The sequence below is a fragment of the Anticarsia gemmatalis genome, chromosome 8, assembly GCF_050436995.1.
Source record: "Anticarsia gemmatalis isolate Benzon Research Colony breed Stoneville strain chromosome 8, ilAntGemm2 primary, whole genome shotgun sequence".
Classification (NCBI taxonomy): Eukaryota; Metazoa; Arthropoda; class Insecta; order Lepidoptera; family Erebidae; genus Anticarsia; species Anticarsia gemmatalis.
This window is the reverse complement of record NC_134752.1, coordinates 4,528,585-4,547,272: the sequence shown is the minus strand read 5'-3', so window position 1 is coordinate 4,547,272 and position 18,688 is coordinate 4,528,585. Positions and strand designations below refer to the sequence as shown.

At 34.7% G+C, this 18,688-nt stretch overlaps 1 protein-coding gene across 1 annotated transcript in view; it reads left to right on the top strand.

Annotated features, from left to right (window-relative positions):
* LOC142975002 (uncharacterized) overlaps positions 1 to 18,688 on the top strand; it is a 51,968-nt gene that overhangs the window by 1,019 nt on the left and 32,261 nt on the right. The gene's annotated exons all lie outside the window — the stretch shown is intronic.

Sequence of the window (18,688 nt, the reverse complement as noted above, 5' to 3'; positions counted from 1 at the left end):
AACAAGCTCGTTTTATTCCTTGCAACCTTAACATATGCTTTCAGCTCAGTTAGGAACATCGTGTTTGGCAACGGAAATTACACCAACAGCCTTACTTGAATTAAAACGTTTCCCGTAATTCGTAGCAAAGCCTTTGGATAATCACAACATCATTTGCTACGAGGCGTTCGTACTTCGTAGCTCTTCGAATCTTTACTACGGCGTAGCGTTCAATTGGGCGGCATGCGAGTTACGATCTTGCATAATACTCAGTTCCATTAAGTCGAGTGGAGTTGAAGTTTGGAACTCAATTAAACTTTTCTTCTATTATGTTAATGAAGCACGCATTCTAATAAAAAGTGCCGAGTTCCGTTCTAAAGTTAATAAATTATGAGATAAGACGTTTTATTTTGTCGGAATGTTAATTCGGCGATAATATTGCACTGTCTCGGATCATTGAGTCGGAAATTCGTCATAATTGAATATGAATCTCCTTCTTTATTAGCTTTTCTGGGAATTGTTATAGTAAAATGTAAGATTTGATAGAGAAATTCGCGGAAAAGGGGCAATCATTTTATTACGAGTCTTTGCCCAATATAGATTTTTTCCGCCATCTGTTCTGTGCGATATTTCGTCGTATTTGTGTATTTCCATTTGTATAGACATGAATGGCATTCTGTCTACCTTAAACTATACCAATATAACATAATATCAAAACTCATATACATGAGTATATTTTCCATTTCAATATGAACTAGGTACTTAGAAAGGTTTCTTACCTACAATTTTCTTTCAATTAACAACGTCTTTTGTGAACAGTTTTGAGCCCCCGCAGTATAAATTCATGGACGTTATTATAATAGTTTACACGAGATTGATTAAAGCATTGCTTTGAAATTGATAGGTTGTATAAAGTTGCGGGGAGCTGGCCTCTTGTGAAAGCCTTCAAAGCTTTGTGTAAAATCAACATGTACGTCCACCGAACGCTCATGAATTGCCAATTAAAGTAAAGGACCACCCTTTGTTTAACAAACAATGACGTTTTGTTCTTAAAAACTTGATTGTCTTTTCGACCAGTATTCGACACTCTAATTATATTTGAGTGGGAATTTTATCAGCGTTAATTTATTCGATATTCTCCGTTGTCATGGTGACGGTCTCGAGTGGCTTGATAAATAGCCTGGTAAGAATTACATTTCTGTATTTGTAGGTGAACGTCGTTAGGCTCTTTTGTTCCTGGCTAGAAGGAAGTTTCTTGGAATTACTTTAGCCTGTACGAATGCTGTGTTGACCCTCGTTTCTGACGGCAAATAGAAATGGCTGTGACTTTCACATATTATATGTGTCCCGCGTCTAACTTGCTTTGGTGTTATGCAAGCCTGTAAGCTTTACTACACATAATCATGTTCTACGCAATTAGCACAACACAACGGTGAAAGTCAAATAATATAATTAAGTTTATTTACAAATACACTATACGTGTCATTATATAATTCTACAGCTGCTACCCGATTAGGCAATACTTGATTGTTGCCATAGAGCTAAACATATTATCCAAAATGAGAAAAAATCTAAAAAAAACATATTGTAGGTTAGCGTGTTAAAGCAAAAACAATATTATTAATACAATATTTGTTACAAATATAATAACATCCAAAGAATATTACCGCGAAATAACCTGTCCCTAAATATAGTACGAAGCATGATTAGACGCTTTCGCGAACCGCAAAAACCGGCACAAGTTTCCTCTTTATGATATTAGTATAATACGCTGACGCACCTGCGAACCCGGTAAAGAGTGGAGGTACACTCGCACACACATGTTTATCAATATTAAGTTAGAATGTGATACGGTGCCCCCAGTTCCGCTCGGTACAGTCGTGCGGTAATGTTTTATGCACTGTAACGTTGAGATATAAATGTTCTAAATGGTTGAAACTGGTTTAAAATACTGGCTGTTGTGTGAAGAAATTGTTGCGTGGATTTACATAGGCTTTTGTTTATGAGATATGTTTTTGAGTATTTTTACTTGTTGTGTGGTAAGTGGTCAAGCTAGTGTCAAAGTTTGCCTTTGATATGATACCTGACGCGGCAGTTAAGACTGTTATCTTTATTGACAACCACTTGGACGGACTATAAACGAACTTTCCGTAGTATGGATACGATCAACTTAATAAGCGGCCACCCATCTATGGGATTGTTCGCGTCAAGGTTTGTTTTAACCACTGAGGTGAGTAATATTAGGTGAACACACCTGGCTAAGGGTGCCCTTTTGAAGGTTGTCGTCGTGGCGAATTAAGATCTTACCTCTCTCGTACTGAGACGGGATCCGCGCCCTGTCAAGTCAGTAGGTAAAAGGTTCTGGGAAAAGAAGAGGGAAAGAAGACGAATTAATTAAACCATGGAGAATTTTGTGGAAGCATTTTTTGCTTAGTATATTTATATTTTAATACTGATTATGGTGCCGCAAAAGTTTTGCAAGCATAAATATTTTACGGACTCAGTGACGTGTGGTAGATCTTGGCATCTAACGTATTAATAACGAAAGATATTTTTTGACGCTTATAAGCTATACAGATGATATTACAATGCAGTCTGCCAATGTCTGGCTATTTATGCAGCACAATATAAAATGTCAAATATTGTATACAGTACATGACTGTACAGTAGCGCGATTCTGTACAGTTGAAATTGTCGAGTATCGAAAGTTTGACATTTAGAATGCAATGCAAAAATAGTTCCTACGACGCCCGTCAGAGGCGCTGATCAGATTTTCATACAAAATTACTCAGTGACAGGTCAGTTGTCGGTAGTCGATGGTAGTAGAGAATTGTGCAACAGAAATCACAATTTACTGAAGGCTTGAAATAGAATGACAGCTGAAGAGTATACTTCCGATAGTATGATTTATTTAATTACAAACGATCATAGCAACAAGGATAAATTACCTCATCATTATAACACATCGACGGTAGATCCTTCAGTATTGTTATAACAAGGAATAGCATTCCTTTTGCTATTGTTTTTGTTATTAACAATAGTGAATAATGTAGACTCTAAGTTATTAACAATAGAAAAGAAAATACCATTATGACGTCACGATAAAGAATGTTTACTTACTTTGCTTATTTCCTACACGATCTGCAGGACAATTATAACATGCTATCAAGCTATAGTTCAACGATTTAGTAGAGAGCCTTGTATGCAATGTTTACGGTTGGCGGAGATACACAAAATTTTTAATTATAATCTACATGTATCGTGTGTGTCAAGGACTCTAGCTAACAACTTTCCATAGACACTTTATAGAAGACTGACTACTCTGAACATAATTATTTCCAGTATTTTTAATATTTTTACTTGATATAATGTTTACTTACTCTTTGGAGGATCAGTAACGCAATTTTCAGCCGGTAATATCGGCCAGCGAGTATTTGACAATCAAAATATCTTAAAGATATTATGAAAATGGAGTGCGCGAGAGACGCAACTTAATTCAATTTTCATACAAAATCACTTTAGCATTAGAATACAGTGGAATGAAATTCCTAATATGTGTGGCTGTGCTTTGTCGGTATGCGCTAAAAATTGGACAAACCCTTGACATATTTGATAGGAACTATCTTTCAAACGTTAAGCACTCGATACGATGACAACTAAAATGGTTCGTATGTGAAGTACCACGTACAACTGTTGGTCGAGTGACTTTCACGTGTAAATATTTTTTACTTTTTTGCATTGGTAGTTTCACAAACGATCCAGTTGGGCTAGGAAGCAATAAAATGTTACTCCAAAAAAAACTGAATATGGTTAGTCTTTTTCCCTGCTTAGTAATATAAAACGTGATGTACAATATGAATGCCAAGTCTGTCGTCAATTTTCCGACAAAAAGAGTATGAGAAAATATTTTAACTTTTTATCAATGATGGTTACATACGCAATTCGTTAAGAGTCGTCCAATTGTATTTTTATATTCATAAATACTGTAACAAAAAACAAAAACTTTGCGAAAACAAGTCGATGATTCAGATTTTTCATACAAAATTTGACATAGTCTTGGATTTATCGAACAAAGTTTCGCAATAAGGCCTCCGAGGTTTTCAATAATACACGTAAATCACTCTAGCTAAGCCGGATGCGTGTACGTGCGATTACGTCAATATTGCGTTCGTATTTTTTCCATCTACCTCTCGATCATCGATGAGAATCTTGACCGACTGCCACTTAAGTAATGAAGAAAACACAAGTTACTGAGTTTTTCTACCGCTAAATATGAATGGACAAGCTTCTGCCCGCGATATCGTACGCAGGAAAAGATTTCCCGAGCTAATAAATATTTTATGAGTTAATGCAGATTATAAACTACTAGCCGACCCGCGCAACTTCGCTTGCGTTACATAAGAGTTAAAATTTTTCCCCGTTTTTGTAACATTTTTCACTGGTACTCTGCTCCTATTGGTAGTAGCGTGATGATATATAGCCTATAACCTTCCTCGATAAATGGACTATCCAACACTGAAAGAATTTTTCAAATTGGACCAGTAGTTCCTGAGATTAGCGCGTTCAAACAAACAAACAAACAAACAAACTCTTTAGCTTTATAATATTAGTATAGATTTGTATACTAAATTTCATAAATTTTTCGTAAAAAAGTAACAATTATACATCTATTCGTCCTCATAAACTTTCGCATTTATAACTTAGTATTATATACAGATAGTTTAGAATCTGCATTAACTCATAACATAATGTTTTCATTATTCGTCGTCCAAAAGAAAATAATATTTATAACATTTAAAATCTTCAAACATAGTTCTTAATCTGAATCAAAATTTAGTTTTCCGGTAAAAATCAAAGTTGGTACTTTTTGGAACCTGACCATCATTTTAAAGTGCAGTAAAATTTGGCACTTGACGGCAGATAATTTATTGTTTACCGTTCGGTTGGTGTCCGTAAGCTCTTAAAACTTTCCGGCTCACACTTCAGTTCCCGTTCACATCAACTTTTAGTATTTACTTTAACAACTTCGTGTACTAGTTCCGATAGTTCAAAGATTTTTTGTTCAGAGAAATCTCATACTAAAAATGACAAGGAAATCTTCTCAAGCTTATTACATACGTATCGTTGTAAATACCGTTCACAATAAACAATAATGTAAGGTTCAATATTGTTCATATAATATGTTGAGAAATAAACATAATAAAACACAATATAAACAGAAACGTTTATATCAAAGAATATATTATGTTGATTGAATGCAAAAGACGCTTTAGAAGTAGCTCAATCATCTGTACAGAGTATCTTTGATAAGTAATTGAATAAAATCTAGTTCTGGAATAGCCTTACAGGTACTTATGAAAAACACAGTTTATTACCTACTAATAAATTAACATTACTGAACAAAACACACAAAATCATCTGATTTCAAACTAAGCAAAGCTTATAATATGGTAACCAGATAACTGGAAAATACTTACTACATACTTACTAAATACGTAAGTTTGCTTAGAACAGATAATACTGATAGATACAGTACACAGAAAAACTTTAGCCATATCCAAGAGTAAACCTGTGCAATCACGCACACGGTTCGGCGATAAAGTATCGGAAAAAATTACGAGTACAAGTCGAGTATCAATAAAAAGAAGTAACAATTTATGCCCAGAATAGTCATAACTTTCTTATTTATAAATACCCGCAGAAGTTAACTCAATAAAGAATATTTACGCGCATAATAAGAAAAATATTATTAAAACGTTACATAACTCATTTATGTCTGATATACATATACGGGTATATATATGGTGAGTACTCACTTAAATATGAGGAAGCAAAAGTTAAAACAAATGTGTATTTTCGTGAAAATGAGTTTGCTCGTTCAATCAAAGACCTACAGAGTAGACAAAACGTGGCATTATTAATTAATGACATGGTTATTATGGCAAAATAAATGTCACGATACATGACCACATGGGTTACAACAATGAAAAATTATAAAACCGTCACAAACTGTTGCCACATTAGCTAATATTGACGATAATATCAAACTCCATTAAACAAAACCAGCTAATGTTGGTTAAAATGTAAATGTAAGTGGCGGTAACACTAAAGCAACATTAATTGATGAATTTCACATAAACGGGACAAAGAGGCATGTGCGTGATCCAGGCCTCACCCACTCGTATATTAATTAAAAACGTGACAGCCGCGAATTTAGCCCTTTTCATGCCGTGACTGACTGGAGTAACGGAACAATGGCTACGGGGGGTGGAGTTTAGCAGGATTTAAATGTTAATGATGTTCAACCTAATGCAATATGGCTTTACCGTGATTTAGATGACAAAATAGAGCAGTACCTCGATTCTCTACCATTATCGACTACCGACAACCGGCTAGCTATCGAATTTTGACATTTAGAATGTACTGTCAAAATGTTTCCTACGACACCCGTCGGTTGTCGGTAGTCGATAGTAAAAGAGAATTGAGGCACTGTGCAGATTGTGGGGTTATTGTATGCATTATTATAACAATAATTGGTCGTTGGAGTCTGCGCAGATCGTGGAATCAGTGTGATGTGACTATGTCACGTATTCGCACACTCTTCAGTAGTACCCATGTACTTTGAAGAGTACTTTAAGCTGTTGAACCCGGTAGCGATGAAATTCAATTACAGTCCTCAAGCGGGGTCAGTGCTCTTAAATATCCTGATGGCAAATGCAACTAATAGAACATAAGTTACCATATTATATTCTTGAATCACGAGGAATTACACCAAGATCTAATGCCTAATACGACTAGCTAGACTAGATATGAACATAGGAATAAAGCTAGGAGAAAGATTATTAGAGGCACATTTTGTAAAGCTGCCAGTTTAATAAATCGTTTGATAAACGATTATTGAGGTTTAGTCGCCTCGCCATGGTTTGGCTATTTTTGGCACAGCTAGTTCAAACCCGAAAGGAGAAAGGAACATGTTTAGTTGCCAACAAAAAATGATTATTTTTACACCTGACCGATTTATTTGCTATCCAGATTGCAACAGAACAGGTCATTGTTAGCTTTAGCAATCATATTTGTCATTTGCAGATATAACGTATAATGAATTTTGTGCTAAATTATACCTGATAGTAGGATCACTGAAATGTTTGTTATTGATACTTTGACCGAACATAGGACTGTCAAAATAGCATGTAGTTGATATATTGTCGGTATAGCTAGTAGAATATACAAAAGTATCAAGTTAGATCGGTCTTACACTTTGTTGTTTTACTTGTAAATGTCTCTTGAGTTTCACCAAAGCTTCTGTTGGGACTGTTGATGCAATTCACTTCGACTCCGTCTTTAGGGAGACCTGCCTTCACCTTTGTACAATCAACCTTTATATCAATGACGTTTGTCAATTCTTAAAATAATAATAATACGAATTTTCGTATTCTACTCCTTACTTTGTCACGATGACGACATTCAAAGCTTATTGTGTAGCTATTTATAATCATGAATTGCGTTTTCAAAACCACCTGTATAAATCTTTACATGTAAGGAAATAGACATTCAAAATTAATCTACATAGCATATTACTTAAAGTAGTGAGTGAAAAACGACGTTGGCGCCACCTGTCGCCTTTAGCGTGACGTGGATAAATCGGGTGTCAACCATTCACCGCGATGATCGACACTCGATTAAATATTTCCGTTCACCTTCCTCGGAATATAGGCAAAAATATTTTTTTTACTATGTAAACTTCAAACATGAATATAATGTTATTTAGGGCCGGTTTTATTGTAACAGGTCTATTTATAGCTGGGCTCTATAGAAACTTTGGGTTAGAAATACGTTTATTTATAATCCTTAGCTTTATAATCCAAATAATAATGTAGTAATGCGTGCTATGAATTTTAAAGTAAGACATTTTCAACGACTCCAACGTCGTTTTGATGAAATAAACCATATTATTTTGTATTCAAAGAATTGATCTAAATTAAACACCTTCCCTTTATAGATGGTAAGCCGATTCCCTACATAAACAGAGTCAGTGAATGTAAGAAAATCTGCGATAAATCTCATTCCATAAAGTTTAATGGACAGAGCGAGAATCAAATAAATATTTCGCATAAATAATTTAAGCTTATGCTAAATTAGCATAACTCTCGTCTTTATGAGGGGTACTTACTTCGCCTTGCTATCCATTAACGCCAAATAAAACAAAATTTATTAGTACCTCATTTCTTGACATTCCACTTTAAGCGAGACAAAGAGAAAGGAAACGTAATTTGGTAAAAGCGCGGAATACGATATTTGAGAAAAAATACAAACACTTACCTATGAGATATTCTTGACAATTTGATTACGAATATTACGCTCACATTAGCTGTCGCTCGAGACATACGAATAGTATTTTTGTATTTCGTATTATACAACATGTATGGAGCTACTGTATGTATGTAGTCAGCTGCTCAGCTGAAACTTAATCTTAACCAAAACTTGATATTTTCTTCGCGTCGAGTTTAATTTAAGTAAAAACACTCTTTTTGTATTTTTACACTTTTTGTCATACAATCTTTTATATTTGCGAAAACTCATTTTGTGTCGTGTATGTACAAGGTTCACATTGATTTTACGACAGTCTTGACAAATGAAATTGTGACATTAGAAATTTGAATCTGTTACTTTGAAACTTTTACGGTGAAAGCAAATGGAATAAGTTTGTAACGAGGATGAGTGATTAAAAATTATGTTGCTGCTGCTGTAATTAGCACATTAGTAATATTTATATTCTGTGGTTTTATTTTCATTAGTGTTAGGATGGGTTGAGATGTTTTTTATACCGGGACGATGGCACAGAGGCACGCAATCCATTCGCTCCCTTTTGAAGAGCCCTATACTGTAGTTAATTTGTTTGTAGCCGACAATAAAAGCGGACACCTCCATAAATAGGATACTGATACAATTTCTATAAACTATTGACAATATATAGATATCAACAGCCTAGCTATCGAGAAATTTTGCACGAATATCTGTTAACCGCCTCTACCGGGCTTCGTAAGAACTATTTTGACAGGACATTTTAAATGTCAAACTCCCGATACTCGACAGTACAGACTATACAGAATTGCGCCACCGTACTGTACCTCGATTCTCTCTCTACCACTATCGTCTACCGACAACCGGCTAGCTATCGAAATTTTGACATTTAAAATGTGCTGCAAAAATGTTTCCTACGACACCCGTTACAGGCGCTGATCAGATTTTCATACAAAATTTCTCGATGACAGTTCGGTTGTCGGTAGTCGATAGTAGTAGAGAATCGAGGCACTGCGCGTGATTATTACGTTCCTCTATGATGACTAATCGCTCTAACATATAACTATTAATTTAAAGTTGCTATATTTAGAATTTGTTAGTCTCGCTTCAACGTAACATCCACACTGAAATTAATTTTATTTCTCACGGGAATTGGCTATATTCGTGTCATATTACTAATTGCCGAGGGGACTAACCACTTTACTAATGCACTAGCGCCACCGAATTTGCAATATTTATATTATACATGTAGAGAATATATTTTTTATATTTTATGAAATTGGTACCATTACAATCCTTATCTAATGTATTAAAAATATCGATGGCTTTAAAGCTACATATGCTCTTCTGCGCCCGCGCCTGGCCTCTGTCTGCCTTTGAAGATATTATTTGACCAAATGTTTTAGTTTAGGGATACATTTTTTAAACTAGAATTCCCGATTACGAGATCTTGCTTGATGAGAGAGAGATTTTATTATCAGTTAGACTTCGTCAATAAGCTGCGAGCAGCCTAAAAGTGAACCTAAAATATTTACCCTATAAATATTACACGAACAGCTGTAAGTGCTGTAGTCGTAGTGCGAATGTACCCTTAAGTGTAATCCTTATTTCAGTAACAGTGTTCGAGTAAAAGCCTTGGCTATGAATATCCATCAGGGCCTTGCGTATCTTGAGAGGCCACTAATTGATTTATCAGGGGGACGGCGGGACCTATGTACTCTGAATATATTGCTAAAACCCAATAGCCATCCTACCGACTAAAGTCAAGACTATGCTATTTTATAATGACTGCAAAGTGGGTCATACGTAACGAAATTGAAAAAGCTAACCTAAGGCTTTAGTTTAAAAACTTCGTTATTAGTGCATTAGTTTTTTTTAATTAACGTATATTTAAAAACACTCTGAAAATGAAAACCTGCATAATATTCTCGACATTTTAGCAAATTAACAAAGACAGCTTCCATTAATAACAAAAAACTTTAGCTAAAATATTCTCTCAATAGCCCTTCACTACTCATTAAATTGTCTATTAAGAAATTAATTAGTTCAAAGGTTAACGACCTACCTTTAATCCAGCCACTAAATTCTGAGTATCGGTTTTCCTTCAAATATTAAACTGTAAGTAAAACTCATTTTACTACAAACTTCGACGTAAAATTTTCTTTACATCTTTTTCGAGGCAATAATTAAATATACGTTTCGATGGCCGGTCATCAATATTCGATTATTCCGAAGTCTTATTTCATTACCAAATTTATTCATGAACCATTAATAAGATAAAGAGGTAATGGTATATTTTATTGAAATTATTAATTACTCGGGTATTGATTCTTACCTTTCTTTAACCTTTTCCTTTAGTGATCATTAAGCCGGTCAAACTTTCCTGCTATTTTTTTCCTTTAAAAAATACTTCTTTCGGACGAAGCGAGAAAATAACCTTGTGTTGCAAGATCTTGTACCAACATACAAACTACACATCCAAAGTGCAACTCGAAAAACTTTTTGTACACCGACATTTTTGTTCGAAGCGAATTCACATCCCCGCGCAAAGAAAATAGCGACCACTTTGATCTTGTATCGCATGGATTTTTACAAAAAAATTGTAAAAAACGATAACATTTTTTAGAATAAATATTAGTTTTATATAAGGGCGGAACTCACAACATTCATACGCAATAGTATAGTGACCACAAAACGAAACAAGTTAATTCCTAAGTTCATATTCATAGGTAGATTATGTTCAATTCTTACTCGTACATTGAGATCGGCATCTAGCCTAACCAGATAAGGCTGAATGTCAGTCGTATTACGAAGCAACTGCCATCAGGAGGCTTCAGCCCTCTCATAGATTACGTTATGGGCGAATCGTTAGAGCAGTTCCATGTTCAATATGGTACTGCGAATGTGCTGGCTTTATTAGTAATGTTCGTTTCATTTAGGTGATCTCGGGATGAGAAGTTGGTGGATGATGTGATGGAAATTAAATCGAATCAGTTTATTACTTAAATTTTAACAACAATATCGAAATATAATGAGGAGAAAGAAGAGGACTGACCCAGCTTTCTACGACGTACTTGGGGTTTATGGTAGTCGTTCTTAGTATAATTATTATCAAAGAGAAAGAAGTATATTATTGTATTACGCGTCTGAAAGTTTCTATTTTGTACTTTGAAAACTCAAAAACATTCGCCGAAAAACACATGCAACAACAAACATACACGGTTCACGAGCCATTGATGAATCATAGAAAGGCAAGCATCGCAAAGCTTTTAAAATACTGCACAATATCGACAGTAAAAAGTGACGTCGAAAATCAAGCGCCCGATTCAAACTCAGGCACAAAAAGAGAATGACATACGACACAAACAAGGGACACATCGAATTTTCTATGACAAACAAAATTCAAACAGCTTAGACTTGAAGCAAAAATCTTTAGTAAATAAATTGTGTACTTGTTTACGTGGTACGCGTCAAAGGGATAAAGTTCTATCATAGAAATGTTCGCGACGATCACTTGCGACTGTCGTTGAATAGGTATCGTTGATTTGTGTATGGAAATGTATGGCTGTGAAATATTTTAAGACGGATGCCGACGGGCTTTTTGTACCAGCTGGTTTGAAACTAAGCTTTTATTTTGACCGCTACACTTACGAACACAGAATCAGTACTTAATCTGAAATACCTAAAGATTTTAATTTCCTTAGTAATTAACCGTTCTGTATTTAAATTCAATTGGAGATTAAGTTTATTACAGTCTAACAGATCACTAGCAGTATTTCATAACATACTCTGACGATGTAATCTATCAGAAAACTAGTATAAAAATAAAAGACCGTCCCGATTAAAAAATAAATGACCCTGGAGCAACTATCAGCTCGTTAATTACCCCTCAAGCGATGATGCGTGACGTATCGCTTATTACACAATATTGACTGACCCATTTGCACACTCCACTAGCTAACAAACTATTAATAAACATATACCTACTAGCCACACATATGAAGGCCATTTGCGATTTTTAAAAAGAAAATTTCGAGATACCTACGTTTGAAATGCGCCCTCTGCGTCTACCGGCCCCTTTGGGACAATAAAAACCCGGCTAAAAGTAAATAGGTATTCCGTTCGGTCGGTATGTTAACATTCAGAAGCACCTTTGTATCTCGTGGGATAATACGTGAGGATAATGTCAGGGAGTGTTATTATATAACTGGGTTGATTCTGTTACTTGGGAGTACTCACGAAGTTTAGTGGTACTTTTTTAGTAGCTTTGAAAGGCCGGTTTTGATTATCATAATAATCGTAATGTTCAAAGACAGTTATTATTCTGAGCTTGTCGTCTCAAAGCCTGTTTCACCTTTGAGACTGAAGTCGAATGTTTTACACCAGAAAAAATGTACAGACGACAGGACTCTTGTTACTTAATGTGACGGAAATGTCTAATGAAAAGAAATGGCCAATGTCAAACAAACCAATCGATGTGCTCGAAATAGCAATACATATTTTTACTCTAAATCTTAACACAGGATCCTCCACTTATCGACACCGGAGGCAAAAAGTAACAAAATCACTTCCCTACTTCGTAAATAAAAAAACAAAAGTGTTAGTATGTCATTGAAATTGACGTATCCTGCTATTACGATTACTTTATGCAACCGTTAGTCAGAGGTTTATTGAGCGATTCAGACAATTGTGCGAACATTATTACTACGACATTTAGCTCCTGGGTGGTCCGTGTTGGGAGGGAAATGTTATATTTTTTATATGTAGAAAAAGGTCACTGGATAACAAGAATGTTTCTACAGATACATATCTGATCATGAGAATGTTAAGGGTTAAAATCTTGAAACGACTGTTGCGTGAGTTATTCGAATACATTACTTAAGGATCTTTTCTTTTTTGTCACCTCTATGGAACAGACATAGAGAGAGTGTTGCGCTTTATATTTCAATCCCAGGTAAAGCTGTGATCCTATTTTGCTGCCAGCCTAGGATGCAGAAGTTTAACTCTTAGAGCTGAGTTTAGCGTAAGCCGTTGTCATGGCAACGCCTTACCTGTTTAAAACTACAATAGTAAATATTAAGCCCATTCCCTCACCTCACATTACGGTTATGATGATACCCCATTGAAAGATATTTCTTTAACCCAATGTATACAAAGGTTTTCACAATCGTGTTAAGTATCTAATCCAATTTTATAGCGCATAGATAAAAGTCCTTACCAACCATATTTAGGAGTCACAAAGCCAAAGTATATTTGCGATAAGCTCCCATACTTGTAGTTTAAAAATTCAATGGCGCATGAATGAGAATATTCCAAAAATCGGCACCAACTTTACCACACATATTAATGGCTCCAAATAGCAATAAATTCAGCTTAACTATAACCAACTCGAATAATAATCATGGTTCTAAAAGCGAGATTAACTTTTTAATGGGCAATATCCACTTATCTATTTGACTTTAGTTGATGTATAGGCCTAAGCCACACAGGTTAAGTTCAGCTTATGTAACCTGGGCCTTATTAACATCGAGAACAGGTAGGGTACACACCGCACCTAATGTCCAAACATTCTGATAAGGGCCAAACACCCGACCATGAATACTGTAGTTAAACAGAGTCCTTTATTTAAAACTTGAAAATTCTACTCCCTTGTCCAGAATTCCGGCCCAATTAAGCCTTAAAAACTGTTAGTTGACTCGAAGTCCTAATTTTATTTATATTTTTCGGCCTTCAAAGTTTTAGAAGCGTTCTCGTGTAAACAAAAGGGAATAACTAACAATTATATGTGTGTGCGTATTTTGTGTATGTGTATTCTTTAGTGAAACAATGTAGAACGGAACTTGCGAAGAGAATTGTGGGTTATCATGGTTTACTCTGAGCAAGTGTAAATTAAATTTTGTTAGTGTATTTGTGTTTTTAATTTAGTGTCTTACTTTTTTTGGTAAACAAAAGCCCGGCTTACTTTCTTTTATGTCGACGCAAATTCGTAATTACGTAATTTTTCACTCACTCCTTCCTTTTCACTTTGAGTCGTATTTTTCTTACATGAAAAATAGTCACTATACTTTTTTTAGGTGTTTATAACGTTGCCTTTGAAATTATTATTCATACATGTACAGTCACGCACCGTGATATAACAATGACATATTTGAATCCGCTTTTTATTAGGTAAATATTGAAACTGGATTCATACAAATTGGTTACGAGTATAGAACAATTAATTTGAAGAGGACGTCAACATGGCTTTTAATCATTAGTAATACTTAAGTTTAACAAACTCTAGCAAAATGTATTAGTGTGACACTGTACTGTATCCTACAAACACCGTCAACACCTTTTACAGTTTCATTACTGTGTGTGTCCTTTCTTTATATGCGAAAGTTAAGGCTATCCCGGTCCCAACTATTACGGAAATCCAGAACACCTAATACTACTGTATTCCGGTACATCCACGGATTCTCAATGTACAATATTTCTTTTGAGTTTATGCCTGCGTGGGAGTAAAAAGGGCAGAGCAATCAAGTCGATTCTTCCACAGGCCTGAAGGTTTAAACAGAAAATTTGTTGCTCACAAATGAAGTCCTAAGAAACTTTTTTTGGGAATTTGTAAGCGTAATAAGAATTTTGAATTCAGTGTTTTTTTACTTGATTGCTACATTATATTGCATTATTATGGTGTAAATGATGTGTAAAATAGAGTAGCTTTGACAATGCGAACGTTATTTATCGTCAATTCGATAATTATATTGAGAATTGCTTGAATATTAAAAGAAATACAACCTATGAATTTCATGATTCTTGTGTATAAAACAATATTTTTCATCCCAGAATAACAGTAAAAACAAAACCTAGAAATATACTTCTATGAATGCCGTATAAATATATGTTTTTACTCGAATCTTTAAAGTTTTAGTTTCGCGGCAGTTTAGTTTTATTACAATAGCATGGCGTACGTTCAGTGCAAGAAATGTTTTGTCGTTCATGTGAAATTGATATAAATCATAATTAAATTAACCAACAAATAAACATAATTGGATCACAATAACAATATAAATTTATCAATAAACCCCAACTAGAATCACACGATGAATATTTACAAATCCATTTATTTAACGTAAAAAACTTTTCACCTCTCAAATGGATCCGAGTTCTATTGAAATGAAAACACTCATATCCCACCTTTTGTTCGTTCGATGTTTATTTACTCTACACAATGGACATTAGACATTTATTCTGTTTGTTTTGTAATATTAGGTTTGTTTCGTTCAATATATTTTGATAAAAACAATCCCACAAATATTATTAAATGCTTAACTTGTGAATGGCACGTTATTTATAAGAGGTATAAAATTAAATGGTGTCAAATATGGATATTAATATAGCATTTCTCTTTATATGTATTGCGGCTTTTATTTTAATATATTTCGATGAATCGAATACTGTTAAGCGCTATATTATATAATGTATAGGTATCTTTCATGTTAACTTGAAACTTATTGGAAATTATAATACTTATTAAGTTTTTTTTTTTAATTTTAGAAACATTTTTTACAGTTCGATAGCTCAATTGTGATTCAAAATCATGTCTCAGTTACGTATAACGATGCGTTACGTATATACTCATTGCATAACATAACATATATTAAATAAAAACATCTTCTCTCTCTCATCTTATCAAACGTTATATTTGGATTTTGGAGTCAGTGACAGCCAAAGCAGGCACCACTGTAGCGCGAATCTCTACAGTCAGAGGCATCGAGTATTGAAATTTTGACAATTAGAATGTACTACCGAAATAATTACTACGACGCCCGTCAGAGGCGCTGATCAGATTTTCATACAAAATTTCGGTTGCCGGGAGTCGATAGTAATAGAGAATCAAGCTCTAGGTCTCGGGTGCCGCTTTAGGCTCCATTAGGTGTTACTATCTTAAAGAATATATTGCCATATTACCTAACACCGACTCTAAAAAGTTCAATATATATTTTAATAACTGTTTAGTTACTAATAGACTTTATAAAGGCAGTTTTTTCTTAAAATTATTTTTATTGTAATTCAATGTGCACTGCAAGGAAATTCTATAACCGGTTGCAAACGTTGCAATCATTTGTGGAATAGAATTGCGTCATATGCTCGATCGTTATGGAAATGCCAGTGCGGATTAGTGTCAGGGGAAGCGTTATTTATTTTTTCTGATAGGACACTTTTAGCTGCCTGTATTTAGGTTAGGCAGGACGTATGGCTAAATCCTTGCATGGTATAACAGGGAACGTTTTGTTATTGCGTATAATTTTTTTATACGCTTTTATTTTTAACAGACCTGATGATTTAAGCTTTTAGTCTGGGTAGTGTCACTACAGATTGTAACGTATCAGGTTCGATTCTTGGGTCAGACAAACTATTGCTGTGGGTTTTTCCGGGTCAGGAAAAGAGCTATTGGATTATTATAATTATAATTAATGTAAGAATATACTAAGCAGCAGCCCGCAGTTTGGTATCGTGCCCGGTATATGGCAATAGACCCGCTTCCAATCACATATGACTAACATTGTTAGCAAAACGTGGATGTATTTCATACACCTCTGCCTCCACCTTTAGGCTTGACAGGCGTGACAGTATGTTCATTATTTAAGGAGGCCTATATTGATTGACAAAGTGCGTCAAAATCAAATGTTTTAAATTTTCTGTTGTCTAAAGAGTAAATTTATCTATCTACAAAATAAGTACGAAGGCAAATACTAATTAGAAAATACTGAAACAAAACAATCTAACTATTGATTTGTTAGTAATTGAACGGGTTTTCAATAAAGGTTTCCAGATTTCCTAGAAATAGTGTACAGTTCGACGTAAAGGTTATTATGGAAAATTAATATTGTTTGTGAGTACTTTGTAGAGAATTGGGTTAAGCTCTGATTTTGATTATAATAAAACAAAATACATTTGTATGAAAAAATTTACTACGTAAAAAATATTGTTTTATCAGACCACACAAGTCGCGATTGCAGTGGATGACAATGATCCTTCAATATTCATAAACAAATTTTGCATCAAAAATATCCAATACTTTTTGGTAAAATTGTTTCAGTTCCAACCACAAAAAACCGTAGTTGTAATACTACATGCAAATACACGTACATAACATCACGCCTGTTAATCCCGTAGATATATTAGCGTTTTGGAAATTACATGGTAGATAAGTACTATGTAATAGGGGTCGAGTTTATTGCCATACACCGGGCACGTAACTTAACTCCGGACAACTATGGAAAGAAAGCTAGTGTAAATGAGAAAATTATAAAAAAAAACACTGTTCAACCTGGAAATCGAACCCGGGAACTCATGATCAACAGTCGTGTACACTACCACCGAGACCACAGAAACATTATTTTTAATACTATTAGAAGAAATGTCACAAATTAATATTTGTGTAGTGTTTAACATGTTCTCATAATAATACACCAACCTTAAACCTAAGGACCGCCATTACCCACAAGCTCCTTACATTCGTGGTTCAAATGAAGGCACATTTTCATTAAGGCGGGCGTTGCGCATATATCTCAAACCAATAGTACTTTGACCGACCAGGGGATCGAATCCGGAACTATATGGTCAGCAGTTGTATACCCTGCCGCGCACACCACAAAGGCAATAGTTTTAATAGGTACTGTAAGAAATAATGTCACAAATTAATATTTGTGTAGTGTTTAACATGTTCTCATAATAATACACGAACCTTAAACCTAAGGACCGCCATTACCCACAAGCTCTTTACATCGTGGTTCAAATGAATGCACATTTTCACTAAGGCGGGCGTTGCGCATATATCTCAATATGCCACGAAAGCAGTGCCTCGTACGGAGGCATGAAAACAGGGCATAAATATTCGCAAACATTAAACTTAGAGGCAGCCGCTCAATCCGAGGCGGCCTGAACAAAACACAGCCATGTAAAGACTCGGTTTCACAAATAAATTATGACCCTTGTATTTTTAAGTCGCTGACATCGACGTAGGCACGATTCTAATCTATTTTGTCTCAAATCTGACGGCAGGGTGCGTTGTTTTTGTGTTCTTTTCAAATTGTATAAAATACGGAATTTGTGTAATGTTTATTTTCAGTCCGTGGCAAAGTGGTTTCTACTGGTTAATAATGGACTACTGCTAAAATTTCTAAAGTTTAATTCTCTTGCCTACATTATTGCGGCCCATCTATCTATATGGTGGGTTTTTCAAGTCTGGCTGTATAAAAATGTGCATTTATTTGTTTTTAGTGTTTGCAAAAATCCTTGCAAATCATATATATTATTAGTTCTAATGTTATATTTTCAAACAAAAATACTCTTGCTACAATTTAAATAAATATTTAAAGAAAAAGCGGAATTTCACTCGTATAATATGTAATCAGCAGTA